The 24,684-nt window shown below is 48.3% G+C and overlaps 1 long non-coding RNA gene across 1 annotated transcript; it reads left to right on the top strand.

Annotated features, from left to right (window-relative positions):
* The first annotated feature begins 626 nt into the window (after positions 1 to 626).
* Positions 627 to 9,696, top strand: LOC136787262 (uncharacterized). Its single transcript, XR_010826866.1, has 2 exons — positions 627 to 1,326; positions 6,628 to 9,696. It is a non-coding gene; the product is annotated as an uncharacterized lncRNA (long non-coding RNA).
* The last annotated feature ends 14,988 nt before the right edge of the window (positions 9,697 to 24,684 follow it).

The following is a 24,684-nucleotide window of genomic DNA, read 5'->3' on the forward strand; positions in this document are numbered from 1 at the left end:
GGGTCCTCAGGCAGCTCCTGCTGCCCCAGGGCCAGGGCAGCCTGCCCCGAGCTGCTGCAGCCAGAAAGGGGTTTGCTATTCCCATTACTTCCTGATCAGCTGAGAGTGGGTCTCAGACAAAGAAGTTGTTGTAGCTTCATTTATTTTGTTTAAATACACAAAGAGTCTGGCTCCTCATTTCTGCAAAGCCTCAGGGTCACACAAGATATCCATCAGGCTGGATGCGGCTCTGGGCAGCGTGCTTTAGTGGTTGGCAACCCTGCCCAGAGCAGAGCGGTTGAAACTACGTGATCTTGAAGGTCCTTTTCAACCCTGGCCATTCTATGATTCTATGATATGTTGGTACTTGAGTACAACAGGATGAAGAACAGCATTTCTTTGTGGAAAACATTATCACATGGGGAAAAAGAAAAAGAAAACCAAACAAATCCCTGCAGAATTTAAGACAGGTGTTGTGGTTTAACCCGGCTGGCAGCTAAACACCACACAGCCGTTCGCTCACCCTCCCCCCTCCCTCTCTGGGATGGGGGAGAGAAACGGGAAAGTGAAGCCGGTGAGTTGAGATAAAGACAGTTTATTAAGACAGGAATATAATAATAACAATAATAATGATAATAGTATTGTTAGTGTTGGGGAGAATCGAATGGATGTTCTATTAATGTTTCTCAGGTGATGGATCATACGGTATAATTAAATATCATTAAATGTACTTACATTATCAAGTAATCTATGTACACTGGAAACTTAGGGAGTACATTGAACAATCAAAAGAATCGTTGGAGGGGAACCCCGGGAGGGAATAGGTACAACCTGACCTTGGATAAGGGCCTGGAGATGATGAAATGAGTTGAAGCAGAACCAAGGAGCAGAGGGAGCATGCGTCGAGTGAGAAAGGTGAAAGAGTTCAGCGGAGAGGAAGACTCCTTACTTCATCTGGACGACCACCTGGACGACCACCAGAGTGCGCTACGCATGTGCAAAGGGGAGGGGAGCTAATTAGAATGAAAAGCGAGGCTGATGTTGCAACCTGTAATGAATATGTATACCTGACGCAATATTGTATGTATAAATAACGGCTGGGAAGTAACGGGACTGGAAGCCAGATTTGGGCACCTGCCCCGGCTTCCAGCGCTGAATAAAGCACCTTCATATAATCACTTGGTGGTTATGTGGTTGCTACGCTAACATTTTGGCGACCCAGATGGGACTGCGTGGGCACTGCTGAGGCGGATCGTGTCTCGGTTTCGCTCCAGCCGGCACCGAGGGATTCTCGGGGAGCAGTCGACCACGACCGACCTCCGCTGCTCACGACGTACCACTGGAGCGGTAAGCAAAGGTGCTTTCAACTTTGGGTATTCGGTACCGATTTGGTTGGGAAAGCCTGCCGGTCAGACGCGGCGAAAGCCACGCTCGGTTGGGCAGGGACCTCCCGGGGTAAGCCTAGGCGCCGTCCGTTAGACAGAGCGAAAGCTCTGCAGGTTCGGCATTGGTGATTGTATTGGTTTGTGCTGAAGGGTCAGCACCTGGTATTATTGGTATGTAGAAAGCGTGCTGCTGCTGCTCCGGCAGCTTTTGGGAAAGCACGCTGCTGCTCCGGCAGCTTTTGGGAAAGCACGCTGCTGCTCCGGCAGCTTCTGGAAAGTGTGCTGTTGCTGCTCCGGCAGCTTTCGGGAGAGTGTGTTGCTGCTCCGGCAGCTTTCGGGAGAGTGTGTTGCTGCTCCGGCAGCTTCCGGGAGAGTGTGTTGCTGCTCCAGCAGCTTTTGGGTCCGTATCATAAGCTCAAAATGAAAAAGATTAAAGAAATTCTGGGAAAAGATGTACCTATCCCGCGGACATCCCCGCTGGGGTGTTTGCTAGCACACTGGAAAGAGGGAGGTTTTGGTCAAGAAATGCGGAAAGGAAAGCTGATTGATTATTGTAACATTTGGTGGCCACAGTATAAACTAGAGGACCAAGAAACTTGGCCTGAGAATGGGACATTGCAATATAATACAATTTTACAATTGATGCTATTTTGTAAGCGGGAAGGAAAATATGATGAACTGCCGTATGTGGAATTATTCTTTTATTTGCGCCGAAAGCCTGAATGGCAGCATGCTTGTGGAATAATGGTGCTTGAGGTTTCAACTGAGGAACGTTGTTGTGCATGTACTAAGGAGGGACGCTGTATACAGCATCAGGCAATAGAGAATAATAAGTATTATGGGGAAATGAATAATGGAAATATTGATTTGGAAGTTGCGCCGTCGGCTCCGCCGGAAGAGCCAGGACAGGGAGGGAAAAGAGAAAAGGAAGATAGCAGTAGTGATGGAGAATCCCCGACTTTAGCCTCCCCTGTGTCACATAGGACCAGGCAACAGCGAAGGGCAGGGGAAACTATAAATGAAGAGGGAGGGAAAATAATCGCTCCCCTCAGGCAAGGAGTGGGGACAGAAGGACCGGTATATGTCAAGGTGCCTTTTTCAGCTGGGGATTTAATGATATGGAAGCAAGCAGCCGGCACCTACAGGGAAAACCCAGATAAAGTAGCTAGGATAATGAAAATGATAATTAAAACCCAAAATCCCGATTGGGATGATCTCCAGGTGATCCTGGATACTTTGATGGATTCAACAGAAAAGGACATGGTATTACGGGCAGCCAGAGAGAGAGCCCGAGAAGATATACGTAATGGATTAGTGCTTGGAAATCTAGATCAAAACTTCCCCACCGAGGATCCCCAATGGGATTATAACTCAGGGGATGGAATAAGGAGGCTGAAGAGATATCAAGATTGGGTACAAATCGGGGTACAGAATGCCATGCCCCGGACCATAAATTGGTCAAAATTGTATAATGTCAGGCAAGAAAAAGCGGAATCACCTTCCGCCTTTTTAGAGAGATTGAAAGAAACTGCTAAGAAATATACAGATTTAGACGTAGAGACTGAGCAAGCTAAAGCTCAATTAGCACTCATTTTCTTGGGACAAGCCCAAGAGGATATTAGGAAGAAATTGCAAAAGTTAGAAGGTGCAGATTTGAGAAATTTGGATAGGCTGTTGGAAATAGCCTGGAAAGTGTATAATAACAGAGAAAAGGAAACAACAAAAAGGCAACAACAGAATTTATTAGCAGTAATTCAAGGGAGAGAACATCTAAGGGGCAGGGGAAGAGGAAATATTAACGGTCGAGGTAGAGGAACGAGGAGAGGCTACCCGAGCTCAGAGGGAAACCGGCTGGGTCTTAACCAATGTGCCCATTGTAAGGAGGAGGGTCATTGGAAAAACGAGTGCCCTCTCCGTGGACAGCTGACTATTGGTGGGGGAAATTTGTTCCGAAACCAAGAAGCAGCTAGGGCGATGGTTCTGGGGGAGTATAGCAGCTGACTAGGAGATCCGGTAGTAGAAACTAAAGAGCCCTTGGTAAAAATTCAAATAGGAAATAAGGAAGTAAAATTTCTAATTGATACAGGGGCCACATATTCAGTGCTCAATAGATTAAGTGGTAAAATAGGGGAAAAGAAGACTACTATTGTAGGTGTCACCGGGAAGGAGGAAATACGGCCGTTCTTACAACCCCTTGATTTACGGTTTGGAGGCAAAGAAATTACGCATGAATTTTTATATGTACCAGAGTGCCCTATTCCTCTTTTGGGACGGGATTTGCTAACTAAACTAAACGCTACCATAATGTTTGAAGATGGAGAATTGATTATGAGAATCCCGGAATCAAAAGTGGGACAAATATTAATGATTAAAGAGAAGGCTGTTCCTCATATACCAAAAGAGGTAGAAAATGCAGTAATGCCTGCTGTTTGGGAAACGGACGTGCCTGGAAAATCAAAACTAGCCCAGCCAGTAAAAATTGAACTTAAGGAAGGGGCCCGACCGGTACGGATTAAACAGTACCCGTTGAAGCTAGAAGCTAGGCTAGGGATAGTAAAGATTATAGATAAATTTCTTAGCTACCACATTCTGGAGGAATGCAAATCTGAATATAATACCCCAATTTTCCCAGTAAAGAAACCTAATGGGGAATACAGGCTAGTGCAGGACCTTAGGGCAATAAACGAAATAACAAAAGATATTCACCCAGTGGTGGCTAATCCTTATACATTGTTAACATCTGTAAAAGAGAAATATAAGTGGTTTACGGTAATTGATTTAAAAGACGCCTTCTTCTGCATACCCATTGACAAGGAAAGTAGAAAGCTTTTTGCTTTTGAATGGGAAAATCCACGGAACGGACGAAAGATGCAACTAACCTGGACAAGGTTGCCTCAAGGATTCAAGAATAGCCCGACCCTCTTCGGCAGTCAACTAGCTAAAGAAATAGAAGACTGGATTAACCAAGAACAGATTCAGGTACCAAAGGACCGATACTTGCTGCTACAATATGCGGACGATATATTAATAGCTACCGAAGGAGAGTCAGAATGTGTTCAGGTAACTATTGATATTTTGAATCAATTGGGACTAAATGGGTACAAGGTTTCTAAACAAAAGGCACAAATCGCGTGCACAACAGTAATTTATTTGGGATGTGAAATTTCTCAAGGACAAAGAAAATTGGGAGTTAACCGAATACAAGCTATTTGTGAAATCCCCGAGCCGCGAAATCTGCACGAACTACGGGCTTTCCTAGGTATGGCCGGGTGGTGTAGACTGTGGGTAATGGACTATGGACTCATAGCAAAGCCCCTCTATGAAACCCAAAAGGCCTGTACATTTACCTGGGGAAAGCCACAACAAGAGGCCTTTAAGAAATTAAAAGAAGCCCTGATAAAGGCGCCTGCCTTGGGCTTGCCGGACTTATCAAAGGACTTTCAGCTGTTTGTGCATGAGAGACAACGATTGGCATTAGGAGTACTGACCCAGCGACTTGGGAGCTGGAAAAGACCTGTGGGGTATTTTTCTAAACAATTGGATGCGGTAAGCGCCGGATGGCCCTCGTGTTTAAGGGCCGTGGCAGCCACAGTCCTTTTAATACAGGAAGCCAGGAAGCTCACATTAGGGAAACGAATTGAAGTGTTCGTGCCACATATGGTGACTACGGTATTGGAGCAAAAGGGGGGCCATTGGCTATCGCCCAGCCGAGTGATGAAATATCAAGCTATATTAACTGAGCAAGATGATGTAATCTTAAGAACTACTAACCTATTGAACCCAGCAGTGTTTCTAGGAACAACTGCGGAGGAAGGAGACCTCAGTCATGATTGCGTGGAGATCATCGAACATACCTATGCCAGCAGAACAGACTTAAAAGATCAGCCTCTGGAGAGACCAGATTGGGAACTTTTCACGGATGGAAGCAGCTTCGTGGAAAATGGGACTCGTTATGCAGGATACGCAGTAACTACATCAAAGGTAGTGATCGAGGCAAATTCCCTACCTCCGGGGACTTCAGCCCAACGAGCAGAAATAGTCGCCCTGACGCGGGCCCTGGAACTAAGCGAGGGTAAGAATGTGAATATTTGGACAGATTCAAAATATGCATTCGGGGTAGTCCACGTACATGGGGCATTATGGAAAGAAAGGGGAATGCTATCCTCACAAGGGACTAATATAAAATATCAGGAAGAAATATTGAAATTAATAACAGCTGTACAGAAACCCCAACAGGTGGCCATAATGCATTGTAAAGCTCATCAAGGAGGGATGTCAGAGATTGCAGAAGGTAACAGATTGGCAGATTTGACGGCCCGGAAGGTCGCGCATGAAGTACGGAAAGTAATGGCTCTAATTCCATTGAAGGTAGGCCTCTCTTGTTTCAAATTACCTAAAAACCCAAGGTATTCCGCGGAAGATGAGAGACTTGCAAATTTGATGAAGGCCCAGAAGAATCCTGACGGGTGGTATGTGACTACGACAGGACAACTCATAGTGCCTCCTATAATAATGCGAGAAATTTTACAAATAAAACATAACGAATGTCACTGGGGTGCAGAAGCAATGGTGACCTATTTGAAACGAGGTGTCATCTCGGTACACATGTTAACAATGGCAAAATCAGTAATGTCAAAATGTGAGCTTTGCTTAAAGAATAACCCGGTAGCAAGGAAACATGCTGAGATGGGGAGAATTAGAGCTGGAATAGAGCCTGGAGATTACTGGCAAATAGATTTCGTGGAACTGCCTAAAGCAAGAGGTTATAAATACCTATTGGTAGGGGTTGATACTTTTTCAGGATGGCCAGAGGCCCTTCCCTGTCGAACCAACCAAGCTAAAGAAACGGTAAAATGGTTACTACGGGAAATAGTCCCTAGATTTGGTGTACCACTGGGTATTTCTTCAGACAGGGGACCACATTTCACTGCTAATGTGGTTAAGGAGGTTAGTAGGTTACTAGGAATTACCTGGAACTTACATACCCCATGGAGGCCTCAATCTAGTGGTCAAGTAGAGAGGATGAACCAAACTTTAAAAGGACAATTAAGCAAAATCTGTCAGGAGACTAAGATACAGTGGCCACAGGCCTTACCGATAGCTTTGCTAAGAATTAGAATAAAGCCAAGAAGTGGGATGTCAGTAAGTCCTTATGAAATCATGTATGGAAAACCTTACGAGTCTCCTGAACCGAACCCAAATATGCATGTTACCGGTAAACAGGATATATATAACTATGTTCTATCCCTTGGTAAAACTTTAGCTCGACTACACAGCGTTCTGGTGTGGAACCGACCCCTGGCCTTGGAGAACCCAGTGCATGATATACAGCCAGGAGACAAAGTCTACATTAAAAATTGGAACGAGGAACCCTTGAAAGAACGGTGGGACGGACCTTACCAAGTTCTACTGGTAACCTTCACCGCTGTTAAGGTGGAAGGGGTAGATACCTGGATACATTATACTCGAGTAAAACGAGTACCGAGACTGTGGGAGGCGCAACCACTGGGCCCTACAAAGTTAAAGATTCAGAGTATTTGATATGATTGTTTATCAAATTTTGGGAGTGTTTGGGGGTTGGTGGGTACTATCGTATTATGGCGAGATAAATGCTGCTTCTCTGAAAATACCTCAGAAGAAAGAGAATAAGACCACATATGTTGGAAATAATGCCACTCTGATTTGCAGGGTCAAAAGTGATTCCCCGATAGATCTGTCTAAAGCCCGGATTATACAGGAAAAGACTCGAGACCCCCCGCAAGACCCCGATGCGATTTACAACAAGGGCGGGCATGAGGGATTATGGGAACGCTGGAAAAGGAAAAGGTGGGTAAATGAAAAGTGTCAAGGGAAAGAAGGAGGCGTAAAGCTGCACTCCCGGAACCTGACTCTTGAAGACCAAGGAAAGTATAGGTGCTTGGTAAGAATCGGTGAGAATTTGAGAAGAAAAGAGGGCTATGAAATTAGGCCTGGTCATTGTTGTAGGTTACAGGGTAACAGTAGAGCCAGAAGGAAAAGATCAATTCAGCCTACAACACCAGGAATGCCATGGGTAGTAAGGAATCGAGAAGAAAATCTGATGATAGGTTTGATTAGGGATTTTGCAATAATGCAGAATGTGAGTCAGGTAACTGCTTGTTTACCTGTACCCAAGTCAGCAGGAGACCCTATACCTTGGGGCATAATAACATCTTCATTGCCCCAAATTGAGCGGAATAAAACAATTCAATGTAGAGCAGAAAAGACGGTGAAAACGGAGAAGGTCGAGGGATATTATAGGGAGAGGATAGTTGCCTACTACTCAGAATGTGAAAAGAAAAGAAACTATCAATTCACAAATTTAAACACCATGAGCGGACGACTAGGATGGTGTGAGTATGATGAGCAACGTACAAAATCACAAGAGAAAGTTAAATGGGTATGCGAAGAAGTAAATGAATCAGGAGAATTAGAAGGCTGGGATAGCGTATGGACCATGAGCATACTGCAGAGATATCAATATGGAGGAAATACTCCCTGGTGCATACAATGGACTGGTGAAAGAAATGATAGTCAAAGGGACCAAGAATATATGGCAGATCAAAGGGAAACCAGTAGTCGAGAACGAGTGAAGGCAATCCCGTGGTGGAACTGCACCCAGATACTGAACTGCGATACGGACCTGAAAACCATACCTTTACTCCCAGTAAAAATAGCTTTAGCAACCGGATGTGCATGTAGGGGACTGCGAGTCAACGGAAACATAACTAATCAGAAGAGCAACAAGAGAATCAAGGTAAATTGCAAATATTCAACAATACGGAGTATGGGATACTTCGTATGGGCCGCTAATGATGGAACCTGGACAACGCACCTGGGACTAGATGGTCCGGCAAAAGAAATAACACTAGGCTTACCCACCTTGTGTCCGCTTTGGAAGAAATCTCCTTTTAAGGGGAGTCCGATAAAATTGCAAACTAGAATAAGAAGAGAGGTAGACCAAGATGATGATTGGCAAGATCCCTCAACCGCAATCAGGATAGGATGGGTGATAGAATCACTATTTGCCCCAATAGCAACATACCGGAATAGGGAAATAATATATAGCTTAATGGGCCAAGTAAACAGGTTGGCAAAGGTGACCAGGAAGGGGTTCAAAGATTTAAATTTACAACTACAGGCCACAACCAGAATGACCCTGCAAAACAGAATGGCTCTGGACATGCTTTTGTTAAAAGAGCATGGGGTGTGCGGATATTTGAAAGGCAGAATTGACCATTGCTGTGTACATATTCCAAATGTAACTACAGATGTGGAAAATGACATATCCCAACTAGCTCAGGTGGAACATGAGCTAGAGGAAGAAAAGCAAGAAACTGAGCAAAATTGGTTGGGAGCAACTTTTGAGGGACTAGGCCTTCATCTGGAAGGATGGCTCAAGTCCCTCTTACAAAGCATTGTGCTGCTGTTAATTGTATTTGCTGCAATGGGAGTAATGTTCTCGTGCGTAAAAGGAAAAATAGTTAGAAGTAGTGCATGGAATCGCTGAATAATGAGAGTCCTTGCTGGGAATCACCCAGAACATCCTATCCCACTTACTCCACCCCCATCCTATAATACTAGCGTTAACAAGCAGGTATGAAGGAATCAATAAGATAATAGACTAACGAAGATATGTTAAGATTATGTTTATGTGATTTATGATTTATGTTTACTAATCTCTATATCAAGCTATACTTACTAACCTCTATTAACCTGATTCAACCTAATAGTAATGAAAATACTTGCTCTTGGTATGAAGTATTTTCAAAGGGGGGAAATGTTAGTGTTGGGGAGAATCGAATGGATGTTCTATTAATGTTTCTCAGGTGATGGATCATACGGTATAATTAAATATCATTAAATGTACTTACATTATCAAGTAATCTATGTACACTGGAAACTTAGGGAGTACATTGAACAATCAAAAGAATCGTTGGAGGGGAACCCCGGGAGGGAATAGGTACAACCTGACCTTGGATAAGGGCCTGGAGATGATGAAATGAGTTGAAGCAGAACCAAGGAGCAGAGGGAGCATGCGTCGAGTGAGAAAGGTGAAAGAGTTCAGCGGAGAGGAAGACTCCTTACTTCATCTGGACGACCACCTGGACGACCACCAGAGTGCGCTACGCATGTGCAAAGGGGAGGGGAGCTAATTAGAATGAAAAGCGAGGCTGATGTTGCAACCTGTAATGAATATGTATACCTGACGCAATATTGTATGTATAAATAACGGCTGGGAAGTAACGGGACTGGAAGCCAGATTTGGGCACCTGCCCCGGCTTCCAGCGCTGAATAAAGCACCTTCATATAATCACTTGGTGGTTATGTGGTTGCTACGCTAACAGTATTAATAATAATAATAATGTGTATGAAACAAGTGATGCACAATGGAATTGCTCACCACCCGCTGACCGATGCCCAGCCTATTCCCGAGCAGCCGGCCCCCCCACCCCGGCCAGCCACCCCTATATATTGTTTAGCATGACGTCAGATGGTATGGAATACCCCTTTGGCCAGTTTGGGTCAGCTGTCCTGGGTCTGTCCCCTCCCAGCTCCTGCTGCACCCCTAGCCTGCTCGCTGGCAGGACAGAGTGAGAAGCTGAAAAGTCCTTGGCTTGGTGTAAGCACTGCTCTGCAACAATTGAAACATCAGCATGTTATCAGCGCTCTTCTCATCCTAATCCAAAATATAGCACCCTACTAGCTACTAGGAGGAAAATTAACTCTGTCCTAACTGAAACCAGGACAGATATCCACCCCTTATTCCATACCATTTATGTCATGCTCAGGTTACACTCTTTCCAATACATTCTAATTAATCACCATTTTCATCTATGATATATAGCAATCATGGTAGTGATGACACACAGTATTATATAATAATTAACATACTACAATTCAACTCATGGGCTATTCTCACCCAGTGTTAAATCCCCTTGAGGTACACACCGGACCTCCCCATTCTTTTGCATTACCCACCAAGTGCATCCAGGTCCCTGAGCAAAAGCAATTCCACGAATGGGCTTGCCTTTTCCTGAGGCAGGAGTAGCCCAGACTGTTTTACCCAGCATGTTTCTTACGTGCACTACAGGAACTTTATCCCCTTCTACAGTGCGTAACAGGTTTGATTGGGCAGGTCCAGCTCGGTTGGCAGATCCCCTAGTATTGACTAACCAGGTGGCCTTTGCCAAATGTGTATCCCAATTTTTGAATGTCCCAGCACCCATTGCTTTCAGTGTAGTCTTCAACAGTCCATTGTATCGTTCAACTTTTCCAGAGGCTGGTGCATGATAGGGGATGTGATACACCCACTCAATACCATGTTCTTTGGCCCAAGTGTCTATAAGGTTGTTTCGGAAATGAGTCCCGTTGTCTGACTCAATTCTCTCTGGGGTGCCATGTCGCCACAGGACTTGCTTTTCAAGGCCCAGGATAGTGTTCCAGGCGGTGGCATGGGGCACAGGATATGTTTCCAGCCATCCGGTGGTTGCTTCCACCACTGTAAGTACGTGGCGCTTGCCGTTGCGGGTTTGAGGGAGTGTGATGTAATCAATCTGCCAGGCCTCTCCATATTTATATTTCAGCCATCATCCTCCATACCAAAGAGGTTTTGACCGTTTGGCTTGCTTGATTGCAGCACATATTTCACAATCATGAATAACCTGTGCTATAGTGTCCATGGTCAGGTCCACCCCTCGATCACGAGCCCATCTGTAGGTTGCATCTCTACCTTGATGGCCTGAGGTGTCATGGGCCCATCGGGCTATAAATAATTCACCTTTATGTTGCCAGTCCAGGTCCACCTGAGCCACTTCAATCTTAGCAGCCTGATCCACCTGCTGGTTGTTTTGATGTTCTTCAGTAGCCCGATTCTTGGGCACATGAGCATCTACATGGCGTACCTTTACAACCAGGTTCTCTACCCGGGCAGCAATATCTTGCCACAATGCCGCAGCCCAGATGGGCTTGCCCCTGCGCTGCCAGTTGTTCTGCTTCCATTGCTGTAACCACCCCCACAGGGCATTTGCTACCATCCATGAATCAGTATAGAGATAGAGAACTGGCCACTTTTCTCGTTCAGCAATATCTAAAGCCAGCTGAATGGCTTTCACTTCTGCAAACTGACTCGATTCACCTTCTCCCTCAGCAGCCTCTGCAACTCGTCGTGTAGGACTCCATACAGCAGCTTTCCACCTCCGATGCTTTCCCACAATACGACAGGACCCATCAGTGAACAAGGCATATTTCTTCTCATTTTCCGGTAGCTTGTTGTACAGTGGGGCTTCTTCAGCACGAACCACCTCCTCCTCTGATGATATCCCAAAGTATTTGCCTTCTGGCCAGTCCATAATCACCTCCAAGATTCCTGGGCGACTGGGGTTTCCTATTCGAGCCCGCTGAGTAATCAGTGCAACCCACTTGCTCCATGTAGCATCAGTTGCATGATGCGTAGAGGGGACCCTTCCTTTGAACATCCAGCCTAGTACCGGCAGTCGGGGTGCCAGGAGGAGCTGCGCTTCAGTACCGACCACTTCCGAAGCAGATCGAACTCCTTCATATGCTGCCAATATCTCCTTTTCAGTTGGAGTATAGCGGGCCTCAGATCCTCTGTATCCCCGACTCCAAAATCCCAGGGGTCGACCTCGAGTTTCCCCAGGTTCTTTCTGCCAGAGGCTCCAGGTGGGACCATTCTCCCCGGCTGCGGTGTAGAGCACATTCTTTACATCTGGTCCTGTTCGGACTGGCCCGAGGGCTACTGCATGAACTATTTCCTGCTTAATTTGTTCAAAGGCTTGTCGTTGCTCAGGGCCCCATTCAAAAGCATTCTTCTTACGGGTTACTTGGTAGAGCAGGTTTACAATCAGACTGTAATTTGGAATATGCATTCTCCAAAACCCCACGACACCTAGGAAAGTTTGTGTTTCTTTTTTGCTAGTTGGTGGAGACATAGCTGTTATTTTGTTGATCACATCCATTGGGATTTGACGACGTCCATCTTGCCATTTTATTCCTAAAAACTGGATCTCTCGTGCAGGTCTTTTAACTTTATTCTGTTTTATGGCAAAACCGGCCTTCAGAAGGATTTGGACTATTTTCTTCCCTTTCTCGAAAACTTCTTCTGCAGTGTCACCCCACACAATGATGTCATCGATGTCCTGCAGGTGTTCAGGAGCTTCCCCCTGTTCCAGCGCAGACTGGATCAGTCCATGGCAAATGGTAGGGCTGTGTTTCCACCCCTGGGGCAGCCTATTCCAAATATATTGGACTCCCCTCCAAGTGAAAGCAAACTGTGGCCTGCACTGTGCTGCTAGAGGGATGGAGAAAAATGCATTAGCGATATCAATTGTGGCATACCACTTGGCTGCCTTTGATTCCAGTTCATACTGGAGTTGTAGCATGTCCGGCACTGCAGCACTCAGTGGTGGCGTGACTTCGTTCAGGCCACGATAGTCCACTGTTAGTCTCCACTCACCACTGGACTTTCGCACTGGCCATATGGGACTATTAAAAGGTGAATGAGTCTTGCTGATCACTCCTTGGCTCTCCAGTTGACGAATTAGCTTATGGATGGGACTCAGGGAGTCTCGGTTGGTGCGATATTGCCGCCGGTGCACAGTTGTGGTAGCGATCGGCACTTGCTGTTCTTCAACCCTCAGCAACCCCACAACAGAAGGGTCCTCTGAGAGACCAGGCAAGGTAGACAACTGTTTAATGTCCTCTGTCTCCAAGGCAGCTATGCCAAAAGCCCAGCGGAACCCTTCTGGGTCCTTGAAATATCCTCTTCTAAGATAGTCTATGCCAAGGATGCACGGAGCATCTGGGCCAGTCACAATACGGTGCTTTTGCCACTCATTACCGGTTAGACTCACTTCAGCCTCCAATACAGTTAACTGCTGGGATCCCCCCATCACACCATAAATACAGATGGGCTCTGGCCCTTTATAGCTTGATGGCATTAGAGTACATTGTGCACCGGTGTCTACTAAAGCCTTATACTTCTGTGCGTCTGACGTGCCAGGCCATCGAATCCACACAGTCCAATAAACTCGATTGTCCCTTTCCTCCCCCTGGCTGGAGGCAGGGCCCCTCTAGTCCTGGTCAGAATCTTCGTTTCTGTGTCTAAAGGACTGCCTGCTGGAAGTTGGAGCAGCAAACTTTTCAGAGAACCCCTTTTTCCCAATTGTTTTCTTTTGCAATTCACGTACCCGTGCCTCTAGGGTCGCAGTAGATTTTCCATCCCATTTTCTCATGTCCTCTCCATGGTCACGTAGGTAAAACCCCAGGGTGGCGCGGTGTGTGTGCCCACCATATTGTCTTCCTTGCATAGATGAACGTTTACCCCTAATAGCTGAGACACTGGTTTGTACAGGTGGGGAGGAAAATAATCTCTCTTCAAGTTGGTGGATCTTTTCAGAAAGTTTCTCCAAAGTATTCTCTTTTAGCTGGTGGACACTGGTTCGTTCAGGTGGAGGGGAAGATAAATTCTCTTTAAGTTGGTGGACCTCTTCAGAGAGTTTCTCCACAGCCGAGACACAGGCCTGTAGGGAAGAGGAGAGATTTCCTTCGTACTGCCGGAGTGTTTTAGTCACTTCATTCACTGGGGGATTCTCCTCCTCTTTCCAGGTTAGTATTGCCAATGAGCTGGCATATGATGATGGTGCACTCCGTACAAACTTCCGCCACATGGGTTGTGTACACTGGACTTCATCTGGATCTGCGGATGTTTGTGCGTCGTCTAGGTCCTTATAAATTACTTCCCGTATGGCCAATTCCCTCAGGTACTGAATTCCCTTCTCCATGGTGGTCCATTTGCCTGGTAGACATACAAGTTCTTCCTTGAAGGGATACCTTTCCTGCACAGCTGACAGGAGACGCCTCCAGAGGCTGCGAGATCGTGCTCCATCTCCAATTGCTTTGTCAATACATGCGTCCCTAGCAAGGGATCCCAGCCGCCTGTCTTCCTTGCCCTCTAATTCCACATAATTGGCTCCGGTGTCCCAGCACCGGAGCAGCCAGGTGACAAGCTGCTCACCTATACAGCGACCAAAATCTTTTCGCACATCTCGTAGCTCACGCTGGTATAGAGTCCGGGTAGTTACTGTTGATTTTTCGACATCCCCATCCTCATCTTCAGTCTCCTGCACCTTTGATGGCCCAGCCTCGTCTTCACTATGCCCAGACTTAGCAGAAGACTGTCTGCGTTCTAAACGACCTGAGTCTCTATACCATTTTTTCACCTTGTCTACAGGAGCAACTTGCACTGCTACAGCTCGTTTCTCTGACCCAGCCACAGGGTCTGCCACAGGGGTTGGAATACCCTCTGCGGGGTCAACTTGCACTGCTACAGCTCGTTTCTCTGACCCAGACACAGGGTCTGCCACAGGGGTTGGAATACCCTCTGCGGGGTCAACTTGCACTGCTACAGCTTGTTTCTGTGACCCAGCCACAGGGTCTGCCACAGGGGTTGGAATACCCTCTGCGGGGTCAACTTGCACTGCTACAGCTCGTTTCTCTGACCCAGACACAGGAGTGGGAGCAGCTGCAGGAGCTGGAGCTGCTGCCGGGGCTGAAGTGGCTGCGGGAGCTGGAGCTGGAGCGGCTGCAGGAGCTGGAGCGGCTGCAGGAGCTGGAGCTGGAGCGGCTGCAGGAGCTGGAGCGGCTGCAGGAGCTGGAGCTAGGTTGCTAGTAGCATCAATTGCAGCTCGATAGGCACAAGCCAGACCCCAGCACGCTACAGTGATTTGTGTCACTTTGGAACTGCCAGAGTCATGACACCTTTTTTTCAAGCATTCTGCCAGCTTTTTAGGATTTTGCAGTTGTTCAGGGGTGAATGTCCAAAACACTGGAGGTGACCACTGCTCTAGAAACCTGCCCATATCCTCCCACACTCCCTGCCACTCGCAACTATCCCGCCTCAAGACAGATCTCCGGATGAGATTCCTAAGTAGTTGTTTAACCCTTAACAAAACCTGAAGCGCATTCAGGAGACATAACAACAAGAGCAGGCTGGTCTGAGTATCCCAAGGATATTCAACATCTCGGAGAACCACCGTAACTAGCTCGGGGGATAAGAGGGTGGTGAAGGAGAAAGGGAGAGTGAACAGGTAGGGAAACATGTCTTCCCCTGTCCCCTTCACAGATTGGCTCCCTAACGAAAACAGGCAATAGGTGTAATTGCTAATAGTTTCCGAGATATGGTTTCCAAAGTATAGAGTCGACGTCAGTGCTGAGTACAAATACCAGGTTAGAGTCGTGACCAGATATTTCATCATTTCATAAGCCATTGTTACACCGCACAGTACCATAACAATCTTAAACCAGGGCCCGGAAAGGATAAACAGTGCAACAGGGAGCACATAAAATAACACGCTATAAAACTCAGTTTGGAAAACAGGCACAGCAGACTGGAGATTAAGGCAATCAACATCGTGACTAGCAACTATTAAGCAGGTCCAATACTTATACCAATTTTAGTTTAACACACTCTGGTCAGATTTGTCGATATCTCAACCCTTCGGGCCCCACGTTGGGCGCCAAACGGACTGTTGTGGTTTAACCCGGCTGGCAGCTAAACACCACACAGCCGTTCGCTCACCCTCCCCCCTCCCTCTCTGGGATGGGGGAGAGAAACGGGAAAGTGAAGCCGGTGAGTTGAGATAAAGACAGTTTATTAAGACAGGAATATAATAATAACAATAATAATAATAGTGATAATGATAATAGTATTAACAATAATAATGTGTAAGAAAACAAGTGATGCACAATGCAATTGCTCACCACCCGCTGACCGATGCCCAGCCTATCCCCGAGCAGCCGGCCCCCCACCCCGGCCAGCCACCCCTATATATTGTTTAGCATGACGTCAGATGGTATGGAATACCCCTTTGGCCAGTTGGGGTCAGCTGCCCTGGGTCTGTCCCCTCCCAGCTCCTGCTGCACCCCTAGCCTGCTCGCTGGCAGGACAGAGCGAGAAGCCGAAAAGTCCTTGGCCTGGTGTAAACACTGCTCTGCAACAATTGAAACACCAGCATGTTATCAGCGTTCTTCTCATCCTACTCCAAAACATAACACCCTACCAGCTACTATGAGGAAAAATTAACTCTGTCCTAACTGGAACCAGGACAGAGGGGAACATGCTCAGCAATGTTATTGGCAACATCTTTGAAAGAAGAGACAGGATTTCAGGCAGTGCACTGGGGAGATTCCATTTTATTAAGCAGATGCTAAGAGAGAGTACTGGCATCCAGGTAGACAAAAAAAATGTCCAGAGAAAAAAAAAATAGCAATTTCATACCTCGGGAGAAGTGGGGTGAACAAAATACTTTTTTTCTACTAAAGTAATACATGGAAATGACACTGAAGATAAATATAATATCATGGTAATGAAAGTAAGTACCAAGCCTCCAAGGGAAACCAAAGGAAGTCACTTGTGGAGAAAGAGGAGAAATGTATCAATCTTAAGAAAAATCCATGTAATCACTTTCCTGATAGCACGCTTGAGCTCCTTGTTTCTCATGCTGTAGATGAAAGGGTTGAATATCGGGGGCACCACTGAGTACAGAATTGCCACCACCAGATCCAGGGACGGGGAGGAGAGGGAGGGGGGCTTCAGGTAGGCAAACATGCCAGTGCTGAGAAACAGAAAGACCATGGCCAGGTGAGGGAGGCACGTGGAAAAGGCTTTGTGCCGCCCCTGCTCAGAGGGCATCCTCAGCACGGCCCTGAAGATCTGCAAATAGGAGAGTACAATGGAAGCAAAACAACCCAAAACCAGAACACTACTGAATGTGAGAAGCCCAGCTTCCCTGAGGTAGGAGTTAGTGCAGCTCAGCAGCAGAGGCCCAGCCCAAGGTCTCCCTTGCTCTGCCCCCCACCAGGCTCCCTGCCCATGGCCCTGGGGCTGCAGGGGAACCTGCTGGGAAACAGCCTGAAGGAATCCCTGGGCTTCCCTCCCTCCCCTGGGCACACACACTTCACAACAGAGTCATTTCTCCTAGCAGAAAATGAATTAGCTGTAACAATAACTTCTTTAAGTTCCAGTATCAGTTTGGACATGAAGTCATGGTGGGGGACATTTCTTCCTCCTCGTGGCCACTTCCAACCTTCCGAGATGCACTTTGAGCTGTGTTTTTTGCTTTTTTTCTGTTTTTTTTTTTTTTCCTCCTGCTGTTCCCTACTACCAAAGAAAACTCCATCAAGGTTGAAAACTCTCCTAAAGTAGGCATCCCAACATATCAGCATACTTGCTGCCTGTCAACCAACCAGAGAGGAGTCACCTCACCAGCATCTTCCAAGAAATGGAGCTGTTGCTGGCCTTGAACTTCTTGGCTGGACACAACCAAGCCTTGTGCCTCCTGTTGTCCAGTCATGGACTCAAGCAGAAGGGACAGCACAACCCATATGCAGGCCTTCTTTCTGCCTGGGTCCTCCTGGGTATGGAGGCAGAGGGGATCCCACAGTCAGCATGCCAACCAGGTGCCTTCTGCTGGCCTACCAGGGCCACTGGCAGATGCCAGATGAACAGTGCAGATCCCAGGGAGAAGTCGAGGGTGACCTGTCAGCTACTTCAGACAGAAGTGACCTCACAGTCCCTTTCCGTGACATGTTCCTATTGCTGCCCTATCAACTGCAGAGACAGAAGTGACCTCACAGTCACTGCCACAGCCACATTCCTCCTGCTGGGGCAGGAGATCCTGAGGCAGAGCTGAGCTCGTCAGAGCATTCCCACCCATCTCCTCCTTGCGTTTGACGAGCTGATCAGATCCACGGCCCCTCACATTCATCTTTGAATGCCATGTGACTGCACAGCAACCTCACGGCTCCTGCCCTGCGCCAAGGGGGTAAGCGCCTAAAGTTAAGGGTCAGGAGAGGGGTTGAAGGTGAGGAGGTTAATGCACAGGAATGGGGGCTTTGGGTGTTAGTTGTTCATGTATGGCATTAGTGACTAGAGCTCACTTTTCTGGGTTAGAGATTAAGCAAAATCTAGTGGAAGTGTTTGGTGTTCTGCTTGTGGTGTCAGGTCTGTGGTTAGGGTATGGTCAAGCTCTGTGGTTTAGGGTTTTGTTTAGGTCTGTAAGAAGACTAGGGCTAACTAGAGCATTTTAATGCTAGTGTTAAGGGCAGGGATCAGGGTGAGCAAGAGTGTAAGGGTAATGGAAAAAGGCTATGGACTAAGTTTGGCTTCAAGGGATATTGTGGACAAACATTAGAGTAGTGGATTCCTGTCAGGGTGGGGAGTAGCATTTAGGTTTAGGGATTAATGGATATGTCCAGACCTTGTCTTGGATGAGATGAACACCAGTATTTGAGGCAACTTCTAGTCAAGGTCGGCTCCCATCTGATCTCTCCTCATGCCTCCTCTCTCCTCTCCAGCTCTTCCTGGCCACCTCCCCATGCTCCCCATGTGGCCCTGAGCTGGTGGTGCTATGAGCAGACCAAGCATGCTGTGGTGCCCAAGATGGGGCTGCGCACTGGCTGTGCTGCACACGGTGGGAAGTAGACCTATCTGTATTGGGATCGCTGCTGCTATACTCTCACTCTGGATTCAATATCTGTGGCAGATGCTCAGGAAGACTAGGGAATATTTCCAAGGACACTAGGGGTTTCCAGGTATTTTATAGATCCAGGCAGCTGGACTTCCCTGAGGATGAGAGGAACCCCTCTCCAGCCTTCCTTCTTTGAGCATGCTGGTCCCTCACTGAATCCCACAGGCACTGAGTTCTTGTTTGCCTGGGGACATCAAAATTTGGCACTGTTCCTATGGGTGACTCCACCTTGGGCAAGCTCTCACTCTGTAGGGCTCCAGGCACTGCCCACCCCTGGGACATGCTCCCTACGGAGAACCCCTGAGCTTCCCAGGCAGCTCCACATTACTCTCCTAGAGGGTGTCCTCTGCCCTGCCCCATGTGGGACAGACACGGGGATGTACCTCAGTGGCCATTCACCACTTTCACTGTCATCAGACACCAACAGGTTACTCCTAAATCCTACCCTTGATATCTCCCAACTCATATGGTGGTGATGAGCTTTTTGTCTCCCAAATGCATGGAGTTACAGGCCTTCTGAGGTGCAGCAGCTTGTATTGGGCTTAGGTGTCACTGTTTTGGTAGCAGGGGGGATCTAGAGCTGGACCCTGTGAGCAGAGTCCAGAAGCTGCCCCATGTTAAAGAAGAGCCGGTTACACATGGCTCCAGAAGTGACCCGTCACCAGCCAGAGCCGAGCCAATGGACGATGCTGGGTTGGCCTCTGTGAGAACAGATATAAGGAAGGGGGAAAAAAACCTGCTCTGAAGCTGCAGCTGGGAGAGAGGAGTGAGAAAATGTAGTGAGAAGCAGTCCTTGGTACAGACACCAAGGTCAGTGCAGAAGGAGGGCAGGAGGTGCTCCATGCACCAGAGCAGAAGTTCCCCTGCGGCCTGTGGACAGGCCCCTGGTGGAGCAGGCTGTCCCCCTGCAGCCCATGGGTCCCACATGGAGCAGATCTTCACGCTGCAGCCCGTGGAGAAGCCCCCGGTGGAGCAGGTGGATGTGGCCTGGAGGAGGCTGTGGCCCATGGAGGACCCCTGCCGGAGCAGACTCCAGGCTGGACTGTATCCCATGGAGAGGAGCCCACGCAGGAGCTGGGGGCCTGGGGGGATCAGTTCGGGAAGGATGGCATCCATGGGAGGCACCCCATACTGGAGCAGGGGCAGAGGGTGACCATGAAGGAGCGGCAGACACAAAGTGTTAGAGACTGACTGCAGCCCCCATTCCCCGTTCCGCTGCACCACTGGGGGGAGGAGGTAGAAGATGGTGGACGGGGGTGAAGGTGTTTTTAGGCCTTTAGTTTCTCACTGCTCTCGTCTGTTAGTAATGCTCAATAACTTACCTGAATCTCTCTACAAAGTCTGTTAAGACCATGACTGAAATATATCAGTCATCTGCCTCTCCCTTAAATCAACCCTGGAGTCATTTTCCATTTTTTTTCTCCAGCTTTTCCTTTAGAGGGGAACATGCTCAGCAATGTTATTGGCAACATCTTTGAAAGAAGAGACAGGATTTCAGGCAGTGCACTGGGGAGATTCCACTTTATTAAGCAGATGCTAAGAGAGAGTACTGGCATCCAGGTAGACAAAAAATGTCCAGAGAAAAAAAATAGCAACTTCGTACCTCGGGAGAAGTGGGGTGAATAAAATACTTTTTTCTACTAACGTAATACATGGAAATGACACTGAAGATAAATATAATATCATGGTAATGAAAGTAAGTACCAAGCCTCCAAGGGAAACCAAAGGAAGTCACTTGTGGAGAAAGAGGAGAAATGTATCAATCTTAAGAAAAATCCATGTAATCACTTTCCTGATAGCTCGCTTGAGCTCCTTGTTTCTCATGCTGTAGATGAAAGGGTTGAATATCGGGGGCACCACTGAGTACAGAATTGCCACCACCAGATCCAGGGACGGGGAGGAGAGGGAGGGGGGCTTCAGGTAGGCAAACATGCCAGTGCTGAGAAACAGAAAGACCATGGCCAGGTGAGGGAGGCACGTGGAAAAGGCTTTGTGCCGCCCCTGCTCAGAGGGCATCCTCAGCACGGCCCTGAAGATCTGCAAATAGGAGAGCACAATGGAAGCAAAACACCCCGGAACCAGAACACTACTGAATGTGAGAAGCCCAGTTTCCCTGATGTAGGAGTCTGAGCAGGAGAGCTTGAGGATCTGGGGGATTTCACAGAAGAACTGTGAGGGGGATGTCCCAGTTGACTGGCGGCTAGGCAATGTGACGCCCATCTATAAGAAGGGCCGCAGGGCAGACCCGGGGAACTATAGGCCTGTCAGTTTGACCTCAGTGCCCGGAAAGCTCATGGAGCAGATTATCTTGAGGGTCATCACACGGCACTTGCAGGGCAAGCAGGCGATCAGGCCCAGTCAGCATGGGTTTATGAAAGGCAGGTCCTGCTTGACGAACCTGATCTCCTTCTATGACAAAGTGACGCGCTTGGTGGATGAGGGAAAGGCTGTGGATGTGGTTTACCTTGACCTCAGTAAGGCTTTTGACACAGTTCCCCACAACATTCTCCTCAAGAAACTGGCTGCTCGGGGCTTGGACTGGTGTACGCTTCGCTGGGTTAGAAACTGGCTGGATAGCCGGGCCCAGAGAGTTGTGGTGAATGGAGTCAAATCTGGTTGGAGGCTGGTCACTAGTGGTGTCCCCCAGGGCTCGGTACTGGGGCCGGTCCTCTTTAATATCTTTATTGATGATCTGGATGAGGGCGTCCAGTGCACCCTCAGTAAGTTTGCAGATGACACCAAGCTAAGTGCGTGTGTCCATCTGCTCGAGGGCGGGAAGGCTCTGCAGGAGGATCTGGATAGGCTGGAGCGATGGGCTGAGGTCAACTGTATGAAGTTCAACAAGGCCAAGTGCCGGGTCCTGCACCTGGGGCGCAACAACCCCAAGCAGAGCTACAGGCTGGGAGATGAGTGGCTGGAAAGCTGCCTGGCCGAGAAGGACCTGGGAGTATTGGTTGATAGTCGGCTGAATATGAGCCAGCAGTGTGCCCAGGTGGCCAAGAAGGCCAACAGCATCCTGGCCTGTATAAGAAGCAGTGTGGCCAGCAGGTCTAAGGAAGTGATTGTGCCCCTGTACTCGGCTCTGGTGAGGCCGCACCTTGAGTACTGTGTTCAGTTTTGGGCCCCTCGCTACAGGAAGGACATGGATGTGCTCGAGCGAGTCCAGAGAAGGGCGACCAAGCTTGTGAGGGGTCTGGAGAACAAGTCTTACGAGGAGCGGCTGAGGGAGCTGGGCTTGTTCAGCCTGGAGAAGAGGAGGCTCAGGGGCGACCTTATCGCTCTCTATAGGTACCTTAAAGGAGGCTGTAAAGAGGTGGGGGTTGGTCTGTTCTCCTACGTGCCTGGTGACAGGACGAGGGGGAATGGGCGAAAGTTGCGACAGGGGAGTTTTAGGTTGGATGTTAGGAAGTACTTCTTTACCAAAAGGGTTATTAAGCATTGGAACGGGCTGCCCAGGGAGGTGGTGGAGTACACCATCCCTGGAGGTCTTTAAAAGACGTTTAGATGTAGAGCTTAGCGATATGGTTTAGTGGAGTACTTAGTGTTAGGTCGGAGGTTGGACTCGATGATCTTGAGGTCTCTTCCAACCTAGAAATCTGTGATACTGTGATACTGTAACTGGTCAATAGCATTGCCTTTGCAGAGGGGCAGGGAAAATGTATTGGCAGTGTGCAGCAGAGCATAGAGAACCCCACTGCCCCAGGCAGCTGCTGCCATCTGGGCACAAGCTCTGCTGCCCAGGAGGCTCCCGTAGTGCAGGGGCTTGCGGATGGCAACGTAGCGGTCATAGGCCATGATGGTGAGAAGAGAATACTCTGCTGAAAACAAGAAGACAATCAGAAAGACCTGTGCAGCACAACCTGCATAGGAAATGGCCCTGGTGTCCCAGAGGGAATTGGCCATGGCTTTGGGCAGAGTGGTGGAGATGCAGCCCAGGTCGAGGAGGGCGAGGTTGAGGAGGAAGAAGTACATGGGGGTGTGGAGGCGGTGGTCGCAGGCTACGGCGGTGAGGATGAGGCCGTTGCCCAGGAGGGCAGCCAGGTAGATGGCCAGGAAGAGCGCGAAGTGCAGGAGCTGCAGCTCCCGCGTGTCTGCGAATGGCAGCAGGAGGAACTCGCTGATGGAGCTGCTGTTGGACATCTGGTGCTGCCTCTAGGTATGGGGATCTGCACAGGAAGGGAAAGAGAATGATATGTTAGGACAGGCTTTTCTGAGTGAAACCTATGCCATTCCCCCAGCCATACGGCCATGCTCTTTCTTTCTCTAATGGAAGTTTTCATTCAGCTCCATGACATGAGCTTCATTTTTTAAGGTTCAGTGTGCAATGAGGAGCAAGGGCCTCTGCTCCCGGGCTCTCAAGGGAATCAGTCCTGACCCAGTGCAGTGAGTGTACAGGACCATGGCAGCAGGACAAGGTTATATTTTCAGATTTTGTCAAATGAAATCATTTCTTAGCCAGAAGGGCATGTCTGCATCTGCATTCCCAGAGCTACAGAACGTAGTTGGCAGAAAAGTGCTTTAGGGCCATTTTTATTCTACACACCCTCATCCCCTTCATCATGCCCCAACAGTGTCCTCTGAAGTCAGAAATCCTGAGATTTTCTGCTTAACTCAGAGTGAATGGCTGTGAGACCTGAGAGGCAAAGGGATTCACTGTGGCTTGGTGCAGAGTGAAGGGAACTGGCTGGGGCTGGGCTTGTTCCCAGCTGCCCGGCACTTGCAGATTTTGGGCACCAAGGGCAATAACATTCATATTACACTTGAAAAGAAGCCAGACTCTGCTGAGAGCAGAGGAGGCCACTGCCAATCCCTCAATGCCCAGCCCTTTTGAAGGTACCTGAGCAAGGTTTCAGCACCACACCTCTAGCCAAGGACACCTAACATTCATTTCTCCAGCGCAACAGCATGTCCTTGCGTGTAGCATCTCCTCTACTACACAAGGCTTCTAGATCATGCAAGCAGACGATGGGAAAGATTTGCATCCTGCAGGGTGCTCCTGCCTGCAGGACACTCGCCATTGCAATCACGAATAAAATAGCTTCACAGAAAATCCTGTCCGAGAAAATTATTGGGGTTTTTCTCACACCACCCCAAACTCTATGCAGTAATCTTTGCCCTTCAGAAACCTACCTGTATACAGGACACTGGCTAGCTGGATGTGCGTCTTTGTAAGTGGAAAAGGACCTGTCAGAAAGCCCTCCTGGGTTCAGCAAAGTTGATGCTGTAGCTTTCAATAGGAAGAGAGAGGCTGAAGGCAGTTTTGGGGCTGGTCACAAACCCACTGATCATCAAAGTTAACAGCTCAGGAGTCTCAGCAATGTGCTAACACTGGACAGCTCCTTTTCCATGTCTCCTTAATTCCCCTCCCTGTCCAGTAGAGTAGGTAACTAAAAAGAGGGCAGAAAATCCCTTCTGAGCTAAGACAAACGCTGTGAGCAGAGCGAAGGACACCGAGTGGTGCCCTACCATGAAGGAGGATGCAGAGCACAGCTGTAAGAGGCGTCTTTCTTGTGCCATGACCGACGCAGGTTCAGCTGAAGTGAAAGCCCCAGCCCAGGACCCATGGAGTGAAGGTCCCTGGGCACAACTGCAGAAAGACTTTGCAAGACCTCTGCCACTGACAGCTTGAAACACCAAATGCATCTTGGCAGTAGTAGGTCCTTTTGGCTCAGGGGCAGATGTCCTCCCTGGCAACACCAACACCGAGGCCACCACTGCAAAGCTGCTGCGTGACACCGAATGCGTGACACCCC

Source organism: Anser cygnoides, chromosome 28 (genome assembly GCF_040182565.1).
Source record: "Anser cygnoides isolate HZ-2024a breed goose chromosome 28, Taihu_goose_T2T_genome, whole genome shotgun sequence".
In the NCBI taxonomy this organism is placed as follows: domain Eukaryota; kingdom Metazoa; phylum Chordata; class Aves; order Anseriformes; family Anatidae; genus Anser; species Anser cygnoides.